Below are 19939 nucleotides of genomic sequence, written 5' to 3' on the forward strand. Positions count from 1 at the left end.
GCTTTTGTTACTGAGTCCAAGCTTGTACTGCTCGCTGCATGACAGGCCAATAAATTGATAGACAAGTTGTGAGGGCAAGGAATTCAGACTTTATTTGGAAAGCCAGCAGACCGAGAAGATGGTGGACTAGTGTCCCAAAGAACCATCTTCCCCAAGTTAGAATTCAACCTTCTTTTATACTAAAAGGGGAGGGCGTGTGGCTGGTTGCTGCAGTCTTCTTGGTGCTGGAATCCTTTTTCCTGCAGCTGCCCAGGTAGGTCCCACCACGATATTCCTGTAAACCTCCAACAAGACAAACGTTATTTTCTGTTCTGCAACTTCGTATCTTTAAATGAATGGAAAAGTGTTATACCTTTAAAGGTCACAGCTTTGAGAATGGGATATCATGTATATTCCAGGCTATAGGCAACATTCTTGTAGCAAGAGCAATAGAATACAAAGGTTAAAGTAAAAGAAACTGATCCAATATGGAGTTCTTCCCTACTAATACTTTCTCCTCCTTAGTATACCTTTGGGATCACTCCATTTCAGTGCGTTAGATCCACAGCATTCTTTTAAGCCCTCCATAGTACTTTCCTGTATACACCTGCTCTATCTTATTGGAAAATGTATCTATTTGTATTTAGTGAACACTGAGATAGTAGTATTCTATGCACCAGGTTCTGTTGAAGAGTTCAGGCATTCATTTATTCAATCTAAAATCAACCCTAGGATATATGTTGCTTGTTATTTCCATTTTAAAGATGAGAAAATAGAGGCTCAGAGAAGTTGAGAAACTAAGCTCAGTCAGTGACAGAGCAGGGATGCTACCCAGGCGGTCCAGCTCCAGAGTTTGTGTCTGTCTTAGTTTCCTAAGGCTACTGTAACAAAGTACCAAAAACTTTAAGTGTGGCTTAAACAATAGAATTTTATCCTCTCACAGCTCTGGAGGCTGGAAGTCCAAAATCAAGGTGTCGGCAGGGCCACACTTCCTCTGAGACTCTGGATAGAGCGTGTCTCATGCCTCTCTCCTAGCTTCTGCTGGTGGCCCACCGTTCTTGGCGTTCTTTGTCTTGCAGCTGCTTCCCTCCAGCCTCAGCCTTCATCGTCGCATGGCCTCCTCTCCCTGCGCATCTCTGCCTTCAATGGCGTTCTCTTTTCTGTGTCTTGCCTCTTCCTATAAGGATGCCATAATTATGGGCCCATGCTATTCCACTTCATCTTAACTCATTACATCTGCAGTGACTCTATTTCCAAATTAGGCTACATTCTGAGGTCCTGAGGTTAGGACTTCAGCGTATCTTTTGGGGGACACATTCAGCCCATAATGATGTTCTTAACCACTATTCACGTGTTAATGGACCTCTATGTCACTTCCAGACTTTTCCTGTTGCAAGTGGAAATCCATGTACATGCATGTAGCCACAGAGCAGGTTCCTGGAAGTGGATAAGTGGTTGGGTTAAGAATATCTGCATTAACTCTGAATTAATATTGACAATTGTTCTCCATGAAGGTAGAGATTACTGCCCTCCTCCAACTAACTTGTATATAAATATGTTTTTAATCTTTGTAAATTTAGTGGATAAAAATGGAATCTCGTACTTTTATTTGCATTCCCTTTATTAAGAGTGAGTTTGACCACCTTTTAATATGTTTAAAACTCATTTTTATTTCTATGAACTATTTGTTCACTTGTTTGCAGAATTTGGTCTTTTGGTTATGGATTTGTGCAGTCTTCGGAAATTAAGGAACTCAATCTTTTCTCTGTGATACGACTTGCAAATATTTTTTTCCCACTTTGTAGTTTGGACTTTATTCATGTTTTTCTCCATGCAGAAATTTTAATGTTTTCCACAAATTTTCTTTTTACATAATTAGATTTATCAGTTTTTACTGCTTCTACATCATGTGTGGCATAATCTTCCTAAAACATCCATCTGATTACGCCACTCTGCTTCTCATCCGCCCTTAGCATAAAATCCTAGTGCCTTGGCCCTGGCCTCCTGTTTCCTCTCCCACCTCACCCCTTACTCCCCAGATGATCCTGAATGAATCCCAGTTGAATGAACTCATCTTGCGGGTCCATCCTCATGAGCTTTGACTCATGCTTTTTTTTTTCAAGTACAAGAAGGCCCCTGCTTACATGACAAGGGTGGCAGCCCCGTGGTGGCCCCTCAGATTTCCCTTGGCTGGAGACCAGTGTGAGGAGGGAGCTTCAGCTGCTGTGGCTTCATGAGAGCTGCGGGCTCTGCTCAGTCAGCTGCAGCCCCACGCTGACCTCAGCCAGGGGTTGTCCTGGTCATTTCTGTCCAACATGGGGTGGCCCCAAATGTCAGAGCCTGTGACTTAAGCATTTATAGAAATGGCATTTTCGTGGCTTTAAATAATCAACAATTTACACAGCCTCATGTTAGATTTTGTGGGGCATAATTTGCTTATTTTTTAAAAAGGGGAAATCACCCTGTAGGGTGTGGAATAAGTATTTTCCATGGCTTCCTTCACAGATAAAGCCAACCCTGTCGACTGAAGGCTACCAGGGGAAAGCACAGGAGCGAGCCCTCTCTCTTTTTGCTTCAGTAATCTTTTTTTTTTTTTTTTTTTTTGCGGTATGTGGGCCTCTCACCGTTGTGGCCTCTCCCATCGCGGAGCACAGGCTCCGGACGCGCAGGCTCAGCGGCCATGGCTCATGGGCCCAGCCGCTCCGCGGCATGTGGGATCCTCCCGGACCGGGGCATGAACCCGCGTCCCCTGCATCGGCAGACGCACTCTCAACCACTGCGCCCCCAAGGAAGCCCATGCTTCAGTAATCTTACTGACGCTCATGAGACGTTTCTATCCAATGACTCAACACGTTTTATACTCAGCCTTCCAGCAGAGTCCAATCTCTGTACCCCTCTGCTTTCCTGCAGTACCTCCACGTGCTTCCCCATACCCAGGACTCTGGGGATACAGGGGAGAGAATGACCCACTCAGCCCTGGCGGGATCGCAGGGAATGCCAAGACTCGGTCTTTTGGATGGAGAGGGTGCGCAGTGCAGAGAGAGGGGCGGTAGGGCCGAAGGTGACACAGCCTAACTTGATAGGGACACGTCTCCTTCATGTTAATCGGCCACCCAGGCTCTCTGGGAGTCAATGCTGAGCCAGAACTCCACGTTCCTTCTTGTTCAGTCCCCTCTGCCTGCCTCCCCTCCCCAGCTCTCATCTTTATTCCTCTCAGCTCCTAAAACAAGGAAGTTACTGACTATGAAATCTGGAACATGAAAGTTCTCTTCCACATCTGGCTGTGAGTGAGGAATCACGTGGGGTGTATAGACCAGACCCTTCCTCTGCCAAGGCTATGGGTAGAAGGGTGCCCCCCCCCAAATATATGCCCAGGACCTAATACCCGGATCCTGTGAACATGACATTATTTGGAAAAAGTGTCTTTGCAGATGGGATTAAATTAAGGATCTTGGGATGAGATCATCCTGGATTACCCTGGTGGACCCCAAATCTAATGATGGCTGTCCTCATAACAGACAGATGAGGAGACACAGAGAGAAGGCCACATGGCCATAGAGGCAGAGATTGGAGTGATGTAGCCACAAGCCAAGGAACACCGGAGCCACCAGACGCTGGAAGAGACAGGGAACGGTTCTTCCCTAGCACCTTCCAAGGGAGTGTGGCCCTGCTGACACCTTGATTTTGAACTTCTGGCCTCCAGGCGTAAGAATTTGTTTACTGTTTTTAAGATGCCAAGTTTGTGGTAATGTGTTACAGCAGCTCGGGGAAACTTAGCACAGGGCACTGACGTCCTAGCCCTGAATTTGCTGCCCCCCAAGTCTGCTGCTTGACATTGAGACGGTCACTTCTGGAATTTCACCACCTCATTGCCAGTAAAGGCTTGGATTCCTTTCCCCTTCACAAGTGAGGGGCTGGACAGTTTTCTCCTAGCACAGCCAAGTGTGTTTCCCCAGTTCCAGTGCAGCCCTGAGCATCCTGTGTTTTCTACAGTTATTCCCACTGTGGACCTGGAGAAACCTACCATCAGAGAGTTACCAGGAAGCATTGGTATAATTCCAGCAAAATCAATACTTCCTTAGATTACAGAGATCATGGAAAAAAGCCTGCCACCGACTCCAAGATTCTGTAGAATAGAATCATTTATAGAATGTGAGGAAGAAAAAAGGTTTTGGAGTGAATATCTTTGGACAAAGTAAAACCCAGGAGGAGCATATTGGTAACCTTAATACAGTGGTTCGCACCCTTAGAGGCGCATTAGAATCATCTGGGGAGATGTTTTCAAATGCTGACTTTTAAAATCTGAATCTTTGGGGTTGAGATCCAGGCATGGGTTTTTTGTGGTTTTTTTAAGGCACTGCCAACAATGTGAAGCAGCGGGCTAAAAGTCACTGGTTTAAAGGAATTCTTCCACTGCACCAGTTCCCAAAGTGTGGTCCCTAAACCTGCAGCATCAGCATCACCAAGTAGCTTGTTAGAAATGCATATTCTAGGGCCCCACCCAGACCTCCTGGGTCAGAAACTCAGGGTGGGCCCAGCAGTCTGTGCTTTAATGAGCCCTCCAGGGGGTTATGTTGTGCTGCTCCGGGGAACACTGCAGAGTGGCTCTTCTGCACTCCAGATGTTTTTGCAGTTTTGAGTGTCTTCAAATTCTTATATGATCTCCAGAGGGAGACGACAGGCTGTTGGTGATGACAACGATAGAATACCTACCATGGGTCCCCGTTGCCTCCCAGCTCAGAGGGACCGTCCACCTTGGTCAGCGTGCTGTTCTCCCTTCAGGTGGTGACAGTGGGGGAGGTGAGGGTGTCCTCCAAGCCCCCTGCCTTTGTCCGCTGACCTGCGGCAGAAGATGCCCACTCTCCCCCAACTCCTGTCCCCCCAGGGCCCAGACACTTCTAGTCTCTGAAAAGGGAAGGTCTGCCCTACCACCAAGATGATGCCTCAGAGAATCTTCAGATGGCTTTCTAGCCAGAGATCTCTGGACTTTTGTGTCTGGTTTGATGTGGGCTGGGGGCAGGAAAACATGCCCTTTGGCACAAATGAAAAAGAAGAGGGGAAGGAAGCACCTGGGTGAGTTTTTCTAGGCATAATCTACTGCAGGTGTATTAGGCTCTTCCTGTGCCTGGTCCGATGCTTTACATATACCGTCTTCTGTAATTCCATTGCAATTAAATCGTAGAGCAGCCATTACTATTATCCCATTTTACAGATGAGGAAACTGGATCCTATGGTTCAGAAGCTCCTCTCAGCAGATAGAATTCCAATCCAGGCTAGTCTGGCCCAGATCCCACACACTGGATCATTGGGCTCTGAGCCTGGTACCAGCGAAGCTGCCCTCGGGGCTGGGGGCAGGGGTGGGGGGCAGTTCTCAATCCCTTGATCCTCTGGGATGTGAGTATGGAGATGGGGAGGAAAGGGAAATCTTGGTGTCAGCAGCCAGAGACAAAGTAGGTTCTGATTAAAGGAATGCAGCTGGGGAAGGAGGGGGTCCTAATGGCAGCACAAGGGGATGAGTCTGTATGTCTGGTTTCAGGGACACGGCCCATTAAAAGGGGAAACCCCGTGACTGCATGTCTGTGACTCAGTGTCCTGCTTTCACACTCCCTCCTCTGCTACTTTTTAAAAAAATCATAGTCTTATCAATCATCATCTCAACATATTATCTTAAAAGTTCTTACGAAGGTACCACTTTTGGAGAAAGTGTTCGCGGGACTCCCACCTGCTGACTTCTGTCCACGGAGGGATTGGAGATAGCTCAGGTGCGGCTTCAACGTGCAGGGTGTGGTGGGGGGAACTGTGAACATTCTGGAGGCAGAGATACGTCCCTTTCCCTGCCTGTAAACTTTGACACATGGATTCAGTTTCCTGTCCTTCTAGAACAGCATCTCTGTCAAGAATTTTGCCATATCCATTTGACAAAATCACACGTTTATACTTTCCAAAGTGTCAAGTTCATAAAAGCTGAGGAAAGATGAAGAAATGGTCAGAGGCTTGCAGGAGACTCAAGAGAAATAGCAATTAAATGTAATGTGGGAAGCTGGTCAGGATCCTGGAATAGAAAAAGGATAGGATGGGGAAATTGGTAAAGTTTGAATAAGGGCTTTAGTTTAGTTGATAGTTAACTAATGTTAACTTCCTGTGTTTTAATAATTGTGCTATGGTTTTGTAAGATGTTAGCTTTAGGGGAAACCAGGTAAGGGATATGATGAACGCTCTTTGTGCTGTTTTTGCAAACTTTTTAACAAATTATTTGTTTATTTAATATTTTTTGTTTGTTTATACTGAGGTGTAATTGACATATTACACCACATTAGTTTCAGGTGTACAACATAATGATTCGATATTTGTATGTGTGGTGAAATGATCATCACATGCTTATTGATGAAACTTATGAACATGCATTGGTTTAATTTATTCAACATATATTGAATGCCCACTGTCCTATGTCAGGAACAGTGCTAAATACTACTCGTGACACAAAGTTGAATAAGACACAGACTTAGTTCTTGGGGGCTCAGGTGTCAGAAAATACTGATGCTTGAATATCTGATGTGTCTTCTAACAGAGAAGAATGTGGTTATTCTGCCTGAGACAACAGTGATGGCTTTACAGCAGAGGTGGTATTTGAAGGATGAATAGGAGTTCAAGAGGTGGAGAATGTGCAGCAGGAAAAAGGGCAAGGAGGATTGTTTGCTCAGTGACTGCATATTCCAGCCTTCCTTCCATCTGGAAGGTGCCAAATGACTGTTGTTGCCAGTGGAATGTGAGCACAAGTGATGTTTGCTACCTCCTGGGCTGACATGATTAAGAAAAGGGTATACCATGTCCTTGAACTCTTCCCCTGCCTGATGGCCGGAGTTAGAGGATCCTGAGTTCCAAAAGATGGTAGAAACAAGATGGAAAGGACCTGACCCATCACATGGAAGAACTGCCCACCAAACCAAAACACTCACATTGAACTGTTAAAGAAGTGAGGAGTAAATTTCTATTGTGCTTTGCCATTGAACTTCTGGGAGGTATTTGTTTTAGTGGCCGGCACCTCCATAACTTACACAAGCATACGTGTTAGTCCAGTGAGTACACATGGTGGGAAGTGATGGGCTGGTGAGATCTGACTGACAGGGGTGTTGAATGATGCTCCATGGAGTTGGAGTTTGGTTACTTACCTTGAGATGTTTTATCTGGAATGTTCATAGATTGAGCAGTGGTGGGAGTGGAGAGACGGAGTTGAAGTATGTGGATGGGGCTGAAAATTTTGCTCCCAGATAACTGAAAAAAAGCTCTGAACATCTCTTTTGCTCTGCAGTTGTTCAAAACAAGCAGGCTCCAGTTTACCCATAGATGGGGAATATTTTAGTCATGAAGGAAATCCCTCTTCCTTTAATGTAATTTCTTTCCAAGTGTTAGGAATGACTTTCCATCACCGAAGCCCTTTGAGCTCCTCAATTAACTGTGACTTTAGTGATATTATTACTTTGATACATTCCACGCAGACTTGTGTCTCCACTTGGGAAGGACTGCCGCTCACTTCCCATCTCATTATCATGCATAAATATGGGTTTAATTTACAGAGCTGTAATAAATGTCTGGTGGAAACAGCTCCTCCCTCTGCTAAGGTCATCTATATATTTATTTTGGAAAATGCAAGAAGAATTTCTGACTTTTGCAAACACATTTAAAAGCTATGTAAAAAAGATGTGAATGGTGGTGACATGATGCAGAACACAGGATTTAATACCTCACCTGAGAGGTGGGTGTCTGGGTTCAAGCCCCGGCTCTGTCCTGAACTTGCTCTTTGACCTCTGGAAAAATTTTACTTCCTTAGGTTTGAAACAAAGGGGGAGTTGCTCTAGCCTAATATTTTCTAAAGATTGGTCGGTGCACCACTGGTGGTGTATGAGACATTTTTAGTACATGGACAAGTATTTTTTAAATGATAATAATTATATATTTAACTGGCACATCAAACCCATGATTTTGTGGGTATTATGCAACACTATGATTTCTCTTTAAATTAAATTTTTGAAAAATCTTAAAGGGAGGCAATTTAAAGAAAAAATAAGTAGATAATCGTCCTTTGTGGATGTTGCAAAAATTGTATGCTAACGACTGAAGCTGCAAAATATGGAGTGTTTCTTTCCAGGTCTGATGATCTATAGATGGTTGAGTCCCTTTAGAATAAGGAATCCAGACAGAACCGCTTCTGACATTATGATACAGTGCAATATTTTTAAATAGTCACTTTTTAGATTATCCCCCTCTTTGATTCCTGGGTGGCTAATCCTCTTGTTTCTCCTTAAGGTAATTCATTTCTTCACATGGTTTGTAATTTGTCTTTTTTTTTTTTTTTTTGGCTGCATGGTGTGCAGGATCTCAGCTCCCTCACCAGGGATTGAACCTGTGCCCCCTGCACTGGAAGCACAGAGTCTTAACCGTTGGATTGCCAGGGAAGTCCCACATGGCTTGTAATTTTTGATTGCAAACTCATCTCTCATAGGAGTTGTTTCCTATGGGAATCCTATGCCCATTGGATTAGGAATCGTCTCTACAAATGGCCTTTGCAAGTTTCACTTGGCCTGTACTAGTTTCGGATATTCCTCTTATGAGGAACGTAAAGTTCAACTAGTGCTACCGAATTCTAGAAGGTGGATGTGTGGCAAGCCTCCTTTGCCATTTATGTAAGAGATTCCATTCTCCTATCTCCTTACATACACCTGAGACCTCTGCTTTTGGGATGATGGGCAGGGAGAGCTAGGGAGTTACAGTTGGTAAATCACTGGTGTCATTGAAGTCTATAGGTCATTAATTCACTTATTTATCACAGAGATTTACTCAGTGTCTGCCCTATGCCAGGCTCTCTGCTAGGTACTGAGGAAATGGTCTCCTAGAGCGTATCTTAAAGGTTCAAGATGAAAATTTTAGGTCTACTATTTACTAGCTATTAACCTGAAGCAAATAACTTAGCTCCTCTGAAATTTGATCCAGCACAAGGTGAAGAAATGGCTTAGATCAGAGTGTGGGCATTCATCTTTTTAACAGGAGAAAAAAACAGAGTATATGGATATAAATAGATTGGTTGATTCCGTGGAGGGTCGATTGAAAGTTCTCTTCTGTTTGCTTCAACTTTGTTTTAGTGAATGAAAATAAATGCAAGGTCATCAGCTGAAATCAAGCAGAGAAGAGGGGCTACTGGCAGTTTGAGAAGAGGAGAGGAATAGAATGATCTTCTAGGAAAGATTAGTGGCCCAAAGATATCACCTGAGGGTTGGGTCATGAGTTCAAGGAGAGCCCATTTGTGTACCTTTCCCAGCCATGCTCAGCTGTGTGTAGTAAGCAATTATATTTAATGAGATTTTATCCCATTAGTCCTCATAACAGACTTTAGAAACTATTTCATACCCATTTCACAGATGAGTAAACTGAGACCTAAAGAGGTGAAGTGACTTACCCAAGATCACTTTTAGGAAGGGGTAGAGCCGGGATTGCAACCCAGCACTGACCCCAAAGCCCACACTCTGAATCTTTACACCGTGCTCATACAGCTGCTATACATACATTTTAAAGGACCTCTAAGTGATTTTGATTATTCAATCACCTGAAAACTGCTATGGAGAATCGAAAGCAGACTGCTGAATTCTAGATCTGTTTCTGCTGCAAATTCAGCAGTAGCTTCTGACACATCAGTTCTTCTTTGTGGGTCTTGATTCTTCTCTTGAAGGCGATTGATCTAGGGGGCACTTCTATTCCTTTCTGCTCTTTAATTATGAGTTTCCTCTCTCTCTTTGAAATACGGTGGGATAAAACAAGCTCAGAATCCTGCAGAAGTTCAGCCCTGTGTGGACCCGAGGTCCTTCTTGTTTGATGCAAACATATACTCTATCATTTCCACAGCAACCTCCAAAATCTGGAGCCAATTCAAAATGAAGATCATTTGGAGTGGAAATCAAGCCACACTGGACAAGACAGCTTGGTCAGGGAGCTGCTGCCCATCTCACCACGGAGTGTGCAAGCCCCGTCAGACGGGGAACTTTCTTTGTCACCAAGCTGCTCCCGTAATTGCGATAGGCTCTTTTGTTACTAAACAGACCCAGGCCAAACAAAAGGGATACTGTTTCTTTTATGAGTAATGTGCTAACTCACCCCTGGAAAAAAAAAGTTCAAGTCCAGCATAGGGACTGAGACAGCATAAGATTTATTAAAGCCTCCAGAAATTATTCCTCCTTCACAGCATTTAAATTGTCTAATTATTCACAGCTGTTTCCAATTTGTCTCAGGTTGTTAATTAAGGGGTATGGGTCTTCCCCTTCTTCCAGGGGCGGCCACCCGAAGCCTCAGGAAGCACTACACGGAGGAGGGTCTGTGGACTTGGAGGGAGGAACCTCCGCACAGCGGCTATTCTGCCTTTGTCCATTAACCTCTGGCTGAGATGGAAAGCAAGCCCGGGAGACACTAATTTCCTTCCTGCCCATGAGGGATGCTGAACTGAGGGGTTACCTGTGTAGAGAGAGGCCTGATTTCTTGACCTCCTCTGGTAATCAAGGGATTGCTGATCACCTTGGGTACACTTGGGAGCCATGGAAAGAGCATCCTTCTTGAGGTGGAGGGAGCTAGTAGGTCCCTCCAGGTCGTCTAAGCCCAATACACAGAAACAGTCAAGTCTGAACTTCTACCCACATCCCCACATCCCCACATCCCATCTCCATGCCCCTCCCCTCTGCACCTTCATTCCCTCTGGACCCTCCTCTGTCCCCACATTCACACCATTAGCATCTCCTGTCTCAGGTATCCTGTTCTGCCTTGATTTTGAGCTAGGTGATTAAAGTCAACATTTGTTCAACAAACATTGAATGGGCACCCTCTGTGTTTGGGGCCATGAGCAGAGACTGGGTTTTTTTGTTTTTTTGGCTGTGTTGGGTCTCTGTTGCTGTGCGCGGGCTTTCTCTAGTTGCAGTGAGCGGAGGCTACTCTTCATTGCGATGCGCGGGCTTCTCATCGCGTTGGCTTCTCTTGTTGCGGAGCATGGGCCCTCAGGGTGTGGGCCTCAGTAGTTGTGGCACACAGGTTCTAGAGCGCAGGTTCAGTAGTCGTGGCGCATGGGCTTAGTTGCTCCACGGCATGTGGTCTCTTCCTGGACCAGGGCTCGAACCCATGTCCCCTGCATTGGCAGGCAGATTCTTAACCACTGTGCCACCAGAGAAGTCCGAGACTGGGGTTTCAGAAAGGAATAAGATGTGTCTGATTCTCTTCTAGATTGTAAATTGTAAGTTACAGTATCTTTTTTTTTTTTTTTTTTGCGGTACACGGGTCTCTCATTGTTGTGGCCTCTCCCGTTGCGGAGCACAGGCTCCGGACGCGCAGCCTCAGTGGCCATGGCTCACGGGCCCAGCCACTCCATGGCATGTGGGATCTTCCCAGACCGGGGCACGAACCCGTGTCCCCTGCATCAGCAGGCGGACTCTCAACCACTGCGCCACCAGGGAAGCCCAAGTTACAGTATCTTAATCACCTTTAACTTCTCTCTAGTGTCCAGTAGGGGGGCTGGTATACGATAGGTGCTCGATAAATATATGCTGAATGAATCAATGGGTCACAGAATGTTCCAGCTGGAAGGGACTTTGGTGATAAGTAAGCCCATCACTTTGATTAAAGATATTTTAAAAGCGTTTTGCCCTGAAACAAACATGGCGTTCATTTTAGAAAAATAAGAAAATAGAGAAGAAACAAGAAATCACCTATAACCTTACCTCTGAAACATGACAATTGTTCACATTTTTCATATGTATCTTTCAGTCTTCTTTCAAAGGATGTCATACATATTTTTAAGTAAAACTGGGATCCTACTATTCTATTTAACTCTTTAGAATGTATCATTACAATTTCATTATATTAAAAATACATTAAGAACACTTCCCATTAACTTCAATAAATCATTCTTAACAAGCATGCTATACTCCATTTAATTGTACTATCATTTCTTTTACCAGTTGTTAGATTGATTAAAGTTGTTTTCATTATTTTTCCTTTTGATATTGCGTATAATGCTCAGTTGAACACCCAATTCTTTGTAAAAGAGAAAAGTGAGACTCAGAGAAGGGGAGTGATTCATCCAAGGTGCCATGCCAGTTATTAAGTAATTATCTCTCATCTCCAAAGCCATCCTTCTCTACCCTCTGTGTGATGCTGGGTCTGGAACTCTGCAAACTACATTTCTGCTTTTCCATCATAGAATAAACACAAGGACACATGAGAAAATAAATGTAGGAAGCCTCTGAATTGGCTGAAAAAAATTTTTTAAATGGGCTATTTGATGGCTGAGAACAAAGGGAGCCTAGAAATGTCTATTCATGACTGACTTTGAAATAGAAGAGGAAGCTTTAGTTCCTGCACTGTAAATTGTGGGAGGCACTCTTTTTGGTAAACTGGAACACAATATAAAAGACAATTATGTAAAGACAGGTATTGGAGTATGAGTAAAATCAGGCAGATGCTGTAAGGGAGTAGACACTTTTAAGAAGGGAATGGCATGGGGTGAATTTCCTGTTTCTCATGGCTTTTAGCCTGAAGATAGGCCACAGCTGACACCACACGAGGCAGCTAAGGTACCAGTAGAAAATCTGCAATCTTTCTGATCTGAACACCAGAGCACAGGGTTTGCAGCAATCACAATTACTGGACTACAAAGGGCAGGGGGGCAAATCTCAGAATGAGGAGAGAGCTAGAGGGGAACCAGAGTCTGTGTATAGACTCAAATCTCTGGTGGACTACTGAACCAGGTACGAGCAGGGCAAACCACAGGTAGTTCAGCTAAAGATAAAAGAACTGAAATGAGATTTGAGTTGCTGCCCAAGAGACAGAGTTTGCAGTATGAGTCCCGGCCCAAGTGAACCAGAGCCCCCGAAGCAGCTGCTCCTTTAACCCCATCCTGTCTGAGAGAAGAACAGACGCCCTCAGGCAACCTACACGCAGAGGTGGGTCCAAATCCAAAGCTGAGCCCTGGGAGCTGTGCGAACAAAGAAGAGAAAGGGAAATCTCTCCCAGCAGCCTCAGGAGCAGTGGATTAAATCTGCCAATCAACTTGATGTACCTGCATCTGTGGAATACATGAATAGACAACGAATCATCCCAAATTGAGGAGGTGGACTTTTGGAGCAATGATATATATATATATATTTTTTCCCTTTTTCTCTTTTTGTGAGTGTGTATGTGTATGCTTCTGTGTGTGATTTTATCTGTATAGCTTTGCTTTTACCATTTGTCCTTGGGTTCTGTCAGTTTTTTTTTTTTTTTTAGTATAGTTTTTAGCACTTGTTATCATTGGTGGATTTGTTTTTTTGGTTTGGTTGCTCTCTTCTTTCCTTCCTTCTTTATTTAAAATTTTTTTTTAATTTAAAAAACATTTTTTAAATAATTATTTTAATAACTTTTTAATTTTATTATATTTTATCTTCTTTCTTTCTTTTCTCCCTTTTATTCTGAGCCGTGTGGATGACAGGCTCTTGGTGCTCCAGCCAGGCATCAGTGCTGTGCCTCTGAGGTGGGAGAGCCAACTTCAGGACTCTGGTCCACAAGAGACCTCCCAGCTCCACGTGATATCAAACGGTGAAAATCTCCCAGAGATCTCCATCTCAACGCCAAGACCCAGCTCCACTCAACGACCAGCAAGCTCCAGTGCTGGACACCCTATGCCAAACAACTAGCAAGACAGGAACACAACCCCACCTATTAGGAGAGAGGCTGCCTAAAATCATAAGACCACCATAATAAGAAACCCCGAAACACACCACCAGATGTGGACCTGCCCACCAGAAAGACAAGATCCAGCCTCATCCACCAGAACACAGGCACTAGTCCCCTCCACCAGGAAGGCTACACAACCCACTGAACCAACCTTAGCCACTGGGGACAGACACCAAAAACAACAGGAACTACGAACCTGCAGCCTACAAAAGGGAGACCCCAAACACAGTAAGATAAGCAAAATGAGAAGACAAAAAAACACATAGCAGATGAAGGAGCAAGATAAAAACCCACCAGACCTAACAAATGAAGAGGAAATAGGCAGTCTACCTGAAAAAGAATCCAGAATAATGATAGTGAAGAAGATCCAACATCTTGGAAATAGAATGGAGAAAATACAAGAAACGTTTAACAAGGACCTAGAAGAAGTAAAGAGCAAACAAACAGTGATGAAGAACACAATAAATGAAATTTAAAATACTCTAGATGGGAACAATAGCAGAATAACTGAGGCAGAAGAACGGATAAGTGACCTGGAAGATAAAATAGTGGAAATAACTACTGCAGAGCAGAATAAAGAAGAAAGAATGAAAAGAACTGAGGACAGTCTCAGAGACCTCTGGGACAACATTAAATGCACCAACATTCGAATTATAGTGGTCCCAGAAGAAGAAGAGAAAAAGAAAGGGACTGAGAAAATATTGGAAGAGATTATAGTTGAAAACTTCCTTAAGATGGGAAAGGAAATAGTTAATCAAGTCCAGGAAGCACAGAGAGTCCCATACAGGATAAATCCAAGGAGAAACACGCCAAGACACATATTAATCAAACTATCCAAAATTAAATACAAAGAAAAAATATTAAAAGCAGCAAGGGAAAAATAACACACAAGGGAATCCCCATAAGGTTAACAGCTGATCTTTCAGCAGAAACTCTGCAAGCCAGAAGGGACTGGCAGGACATATTTAAAGTGATGAAGGAGAAAAACCTACAACCAAGATTACTCTACCCAGCAAGGATCTCATTCAGATTAGACAGAGAAATTAAAACCTTTACAGACAAGCAAAAGCTAAGAGAATTCAGCACCACCAAACCATCTTTACAACAAATGCTAAAGGAACTTCTCTAGGCAGGAAACACAAGAGAAGGAAATGACCTACAATAACAAACCGAAAACAATTAAGAAAATGGTAATAGGAACATACATATCGATAATTACCTTAAATGTAAATGGATTAAACGCTCCAACCAAAAGACATAGACTGGCTGAGTGGATACAGAAACAAGACCCATATATATGCTGTCGGCAAGAGACCCACTTCAGACCTAGGGACACATACAGACTGAAAGTGAGGGGATGGAAAAAGATATTCCATGCAAATGGAAATGAAAAGAAAGCTGGAGTAGCAATTCTCATATCAGACAAAATAGACTTTAAAACAAAGACTATTACAAGAGACAAAGAAGGACACTACATAATGATCAAGGGATCAATCCAAGAAGAAGATATAACAATTGTAAATATTTATGCACCCAACATAGGAGCACCTCAACACATAAGGGCAAATACTAACAGCCATAAAAGGGGAAATCGACAGTAACACATTCATAGTAGGGGACTTTAACACCCCACTTTGCCAATGGACAGATCATCCAAAATGAAAATAAATAAATAAACACAAGCTTTAAATGATACATTAAACAAGATGGACTTAATTGATATTTATAGAACATTCCATCCAAAAACAACAGAATACACTTTCTTCTCAAGTGCTCATGGAACATTCTCCAGGATAGATCATATCTTGGGTCACAAATCAAGCCTTGGTAAATTTAAGAAAATTGAAATTGTACCAAGTATCTTTTCCAGCAACAACGCTATGAGACTAGGTATCAATTACAGGAAAAAATCTGTAAAAAATACAAACACATGGAGGCTAACCAATTCACTACTTAATAACCAAGAGATCACTGAAGAAATCAAAGAGGAAATCAAAAACTACCTAGAGACAAATGACAATGAAAACAAAACGATCCAAAACCTATGGGATGCAGCAAAAGCAGTTCTAAGAGGGAACTTTATAGCAATACAATCCTACCTTAAGAAACAAGAAACACCTCAAATAAACAACCTAACTTACACCTAAAGGAACTAGAGAAAGAAGAACAAAAAACCCCCCAAAGTTAGCAGAAGGAAAGAAATCATAAAGATCAGATCAGAAATAAATGAAAAAGAAATGAAGGAAACCATAGCAAAGATCAATAAAACTAAAAGCTGGTTCTTTGAGAAGATAAACAAAATTGATAAACCGTTAGCCAGACTCATCAAGAAAAAAAGGGAGAAGACTCAAATCAATAGAATTAGAAATGAAAAAGGAGAAGTAACAACTGACGCTGCAGAAATACAAAAGATCCTGAGAGATTACTACAAGCAACTGTATGCCAATAAAATGGACAACCTGGAAGAAATGGACAAATTCTTAGAAATGCACAACCTTCCGAGACTGAACCAGGAAGAAATAGAAAATATAAACAGACCAATCACAAGCAACAAAATTGAGACTGTGGTTAAAAATCTTCCAACAAACAAAAGCCCAGGACCAGATGGCTTCAGAGGTGAATTCTATCAAATATTTAGAGAAGAGCTAACAGCTATCCTTCTCAAACTCTTCCAAAATATAGCAGAGGGAGGAACACTCCCAAATTCATTCTATGAGGCCACCATCATCCTGATACCAAAACCAGACAAAGATGTCACAAAGAATACAGGCCAATATCACTGATGAACATAGATGCAAAAATCCTCAACAGAATACTAGCATACAGAATCCAACAGCACATGAAAAGGATCATACACCATGATTAAGTGGGGTTTATCCCAGGAACGCAAGGATTCTTCAATATACGCAAATCAATCAATGTGATACACCATATTAACAAATTGAAGGAGAATTTGGCCATCATCAAAAAATCTACAAATAATAAGTGCTGGAGAGGGTGTGGAGAAAAGGGAACCCTCTTGCACTGTTGGTGGAAATGTAAATTGATACAACCACTATGGAGAACAGTATGGAGGTTCCTTAAAAAACTAAAAATAGAACTACCATATCACCCAGCAATCCCACTACTGGGCATATACCCTGAGTAAACCATAATTCAAAAAGAGTCATGTACCAAAATGTTCATTGCAGCTCTATTTACAATAGGCAGGACATGGAAGCAACCTAAGTGTCCATCGACAGATGAATGGATAAAGAAGATGTGGCACATATATACAATGGAATATTACTCAACCATAAAAAGAAACGAAATTGAGTTATTTGTAGTGAGGTGGATGGACCTAGAGTCTGTCATACAGAGTGAAGTAAGTCAGAAAGAGAAAAACAAATACCGTATGCTAACATATATCTATGGAATCTAAAAAAAAAAAATGGTCATGAAGAACCTAGGGGCAAGACAGGAATAAAGACACAGGCCTACTAGAGAATGGACTTGAGGATACGGAGAGGGGGAAGTGTAAGCTGTGACAAAGTGAGAGAGAGGCATGGACATATATACACTACCAAACGTAAAATAGATAGCTAGTGGGAAGCAGCCGCATAGCACAGGGAGATCAGCTCGGTGCTTTGTGACCATCTAGAAGGGTGGGATAGGGAGGGTGGGAGGGAGGGAGATGCAAGAGGGAAGAGATAGGGGGACATATGTATATGTATAACTGATTCACTTTGTTATAAAGCAGAAACTAACGCACCATTGTAAAGCAGTTATAGTCCAATAAAGATGTTAAAAAAACAATAATAAAAATAAAAGAAAAGATTAATTAATAGAGACTAACTCCAACATGGCAGATGTTGGAGTTAGGAGCCAAAGATTTCAAGCCAGCTGTTGTAAGTGTGCTCAACGACATAAAGGAAAAATATATGCTCTTAATGAATGAAAAGAAAGGAAACATCAGCAGAGAAATAGAAACCTCACGCAAAACAAAAACCAAGAGCAAACAAACAAAAAGACTTTTAAAATACAGTATCTGAAGTTGTGTAAATGGTCATTGAAGGCATGGGGATGAATGGCATTGCCCTAGATAGAGGGAGAGTGGAAAGTGGTGGGGGCAGGATTAACTTCCTTCCCAATTCTCATATAATATTTTATAAGTTTCTCAGCTTCCACTTTCTTTGTGGCAATGGAAATGGTAATATCTACATATCCTTTCTCACTTGACAAGCACGAAGTCCTTTGAGAGAGGTTTATTTGATTCAATTTTTCTATTTTACAGAAGAAAATGCTGAGGTTTCCATAGAGGAAAAATAATAGCTCTCACTGAGAATTCCCCGCATGCCAATTAGTAAGCTTAATTTACCTTCTTGTTCATCCTGACAGTAACCTTATAAAGTAGATATGATTATTGCTTCATCTTACAGCTGGAGAAACTGGGGCCCAAGGAGCTCAAGTGGCTTGCAGAAGATCACTGTGCCTAGGAAAGGCTGTAGCCAAGAATGGAATGCAAATACACACTGCGCAGTGATGAAATGCTCTATAGTTGGAATCTGATTTCACCTCTACTGGGCTTTGTCATGGTGTGTGTGAGAGCATGGGCTCTGGAGTTAGCCTGGGTTCAAATCTAGCTACATGACCTTGGGCCTCAATTACAAAATTGGAATAGCAGTATGACCCACCTCATAGATTTGTTGTGAGTATTAAACAAGAGAACATGTGTCAAATAGTCATGACATTGTCTCGAAGACAGTAAGGGATCATTCAATGTTAGCTATTTAAAAGAAAATTTTTATTGGAGTATAGTTGCTTTACAATGTTGTGTTAGTTTCTGCTGTACAGCAAAGTGTATCATCTATACATATACATATATTCCCTCTTTTCTGGATTTCCTTCCCATTTAGGTCACCACAGAGCATTGAGTAGAGTTCCTTGTGCTATACGGTAGGTTCTCATTAGTTATCTATTTTATATAGTATCAATAGTGTATATATGTCAATCCCAATCTCCCAATTTATCCCACCGCCCTTTCCCCTTTGGTATCCCTACGTTTGTTCTCTACATCTGTGTCTCTATTTTTGCTTTGTAAATAGGGTCGTCTATACCAATTTTTTCAGATTCCACATATATGCGTTAATATATAATATTTGTTTTTCTCTTTCTGACTTACTTAGCTATTTTTGATGAGGCAAAACAGAAGGGTAGCAGATGCTGTCACTGCCCCACCCTTATCTTGACACTCTTACCACTTCAGTGCACACCAGCCTGACTCTCAGCTGTCAGCACCCACATCTCTTTGCTCCAGGGTCTTCTCCTTGTGTCTGGAATCAGCTCTGAATGTAAGCGAGGCAGGCTGTGAATTTTGGGGAATTAGCACCTCTTGGGAACAACCTTCAACCAATGACTAATGGAAGTTGGTAGATCAATACCCCAGCTCCCTCAGCCCTTAGAGGGGATAACTCAGGCATGTATTTTGCACCATTTTCCAGACTTCCCCAGTGGAACTGAGCTCTGGTTTTGCAGTGGTAATCCACCCTTCAGTGGCTGCTTTCCTTCACCATCTCACTTCCCTACTCCTTCCTGGTGTTTTCTGAAATCAACTCCTGAGTAAATCACTTGCACTTGAATTCTTATCTCAGGGTCTGCTTCTGCAGGAACGCAGTTAAGACAAGTAGCCATCATTTTCAAGTTTCTTCTATGTGCAATAAACTGTGCTAAGCAGCTGAAACACGTTCTTTCATTAAAAAAAAAAATGGCTGTGGAGGTTGTTATGACCTTCATTATATTCAGATAAGAAACTGAGACTCAGAATGGTTAAAGGATGTGCCCAGTCAGTAGGAGTAGAATAGAGATTCCATCCCAGGTGTCTCTGCATGCAAAGCCCATGTCTTCCCCACTATGAAATACTAGAAATTTCTTAGGAAGAGTTTGCTGGCAGAGTGAACGTGTTTCAGGATAGGAGCTATCACAAAGAACTTGTCCAAAAGGTCTTTTGGGACCAGGGCAGAATGTCCTGCTTGAAGGGTCTTGTGGAACCACTCAAGGGCACATAAAGTGTGACCTTGACAAGGTGTTTACTCAGCTTTTTCCTGGTTCTGCTGCCTCTCTTTCCATTGGGTCCATTCAAACTAGTGTTTGCTTTTCTTGACCTTTTCCCAGTTGTGGTCTATCAAGAGGAAGGGACTCCAGCCCTTGTGGGAGACATGACAGGCCCAGATCCGGTCTGGCC

The sequence above is a fragment of the Lagenorhynchus albirostris genome, chromosome 1 (genome assembly GCF_949774975.1).
Source record: "Lagenorhynchus albirostris chromosome 1, mLagAlb1.1, whole genome shotgun sequence".
NCBI classification, from domain to species: Eukaryota; Metazoa; Chordata; class Mammalia; order Artiodactyla; family Delphinidae; genus Lagenorhynchus; species Lagenorhynchus albirostris.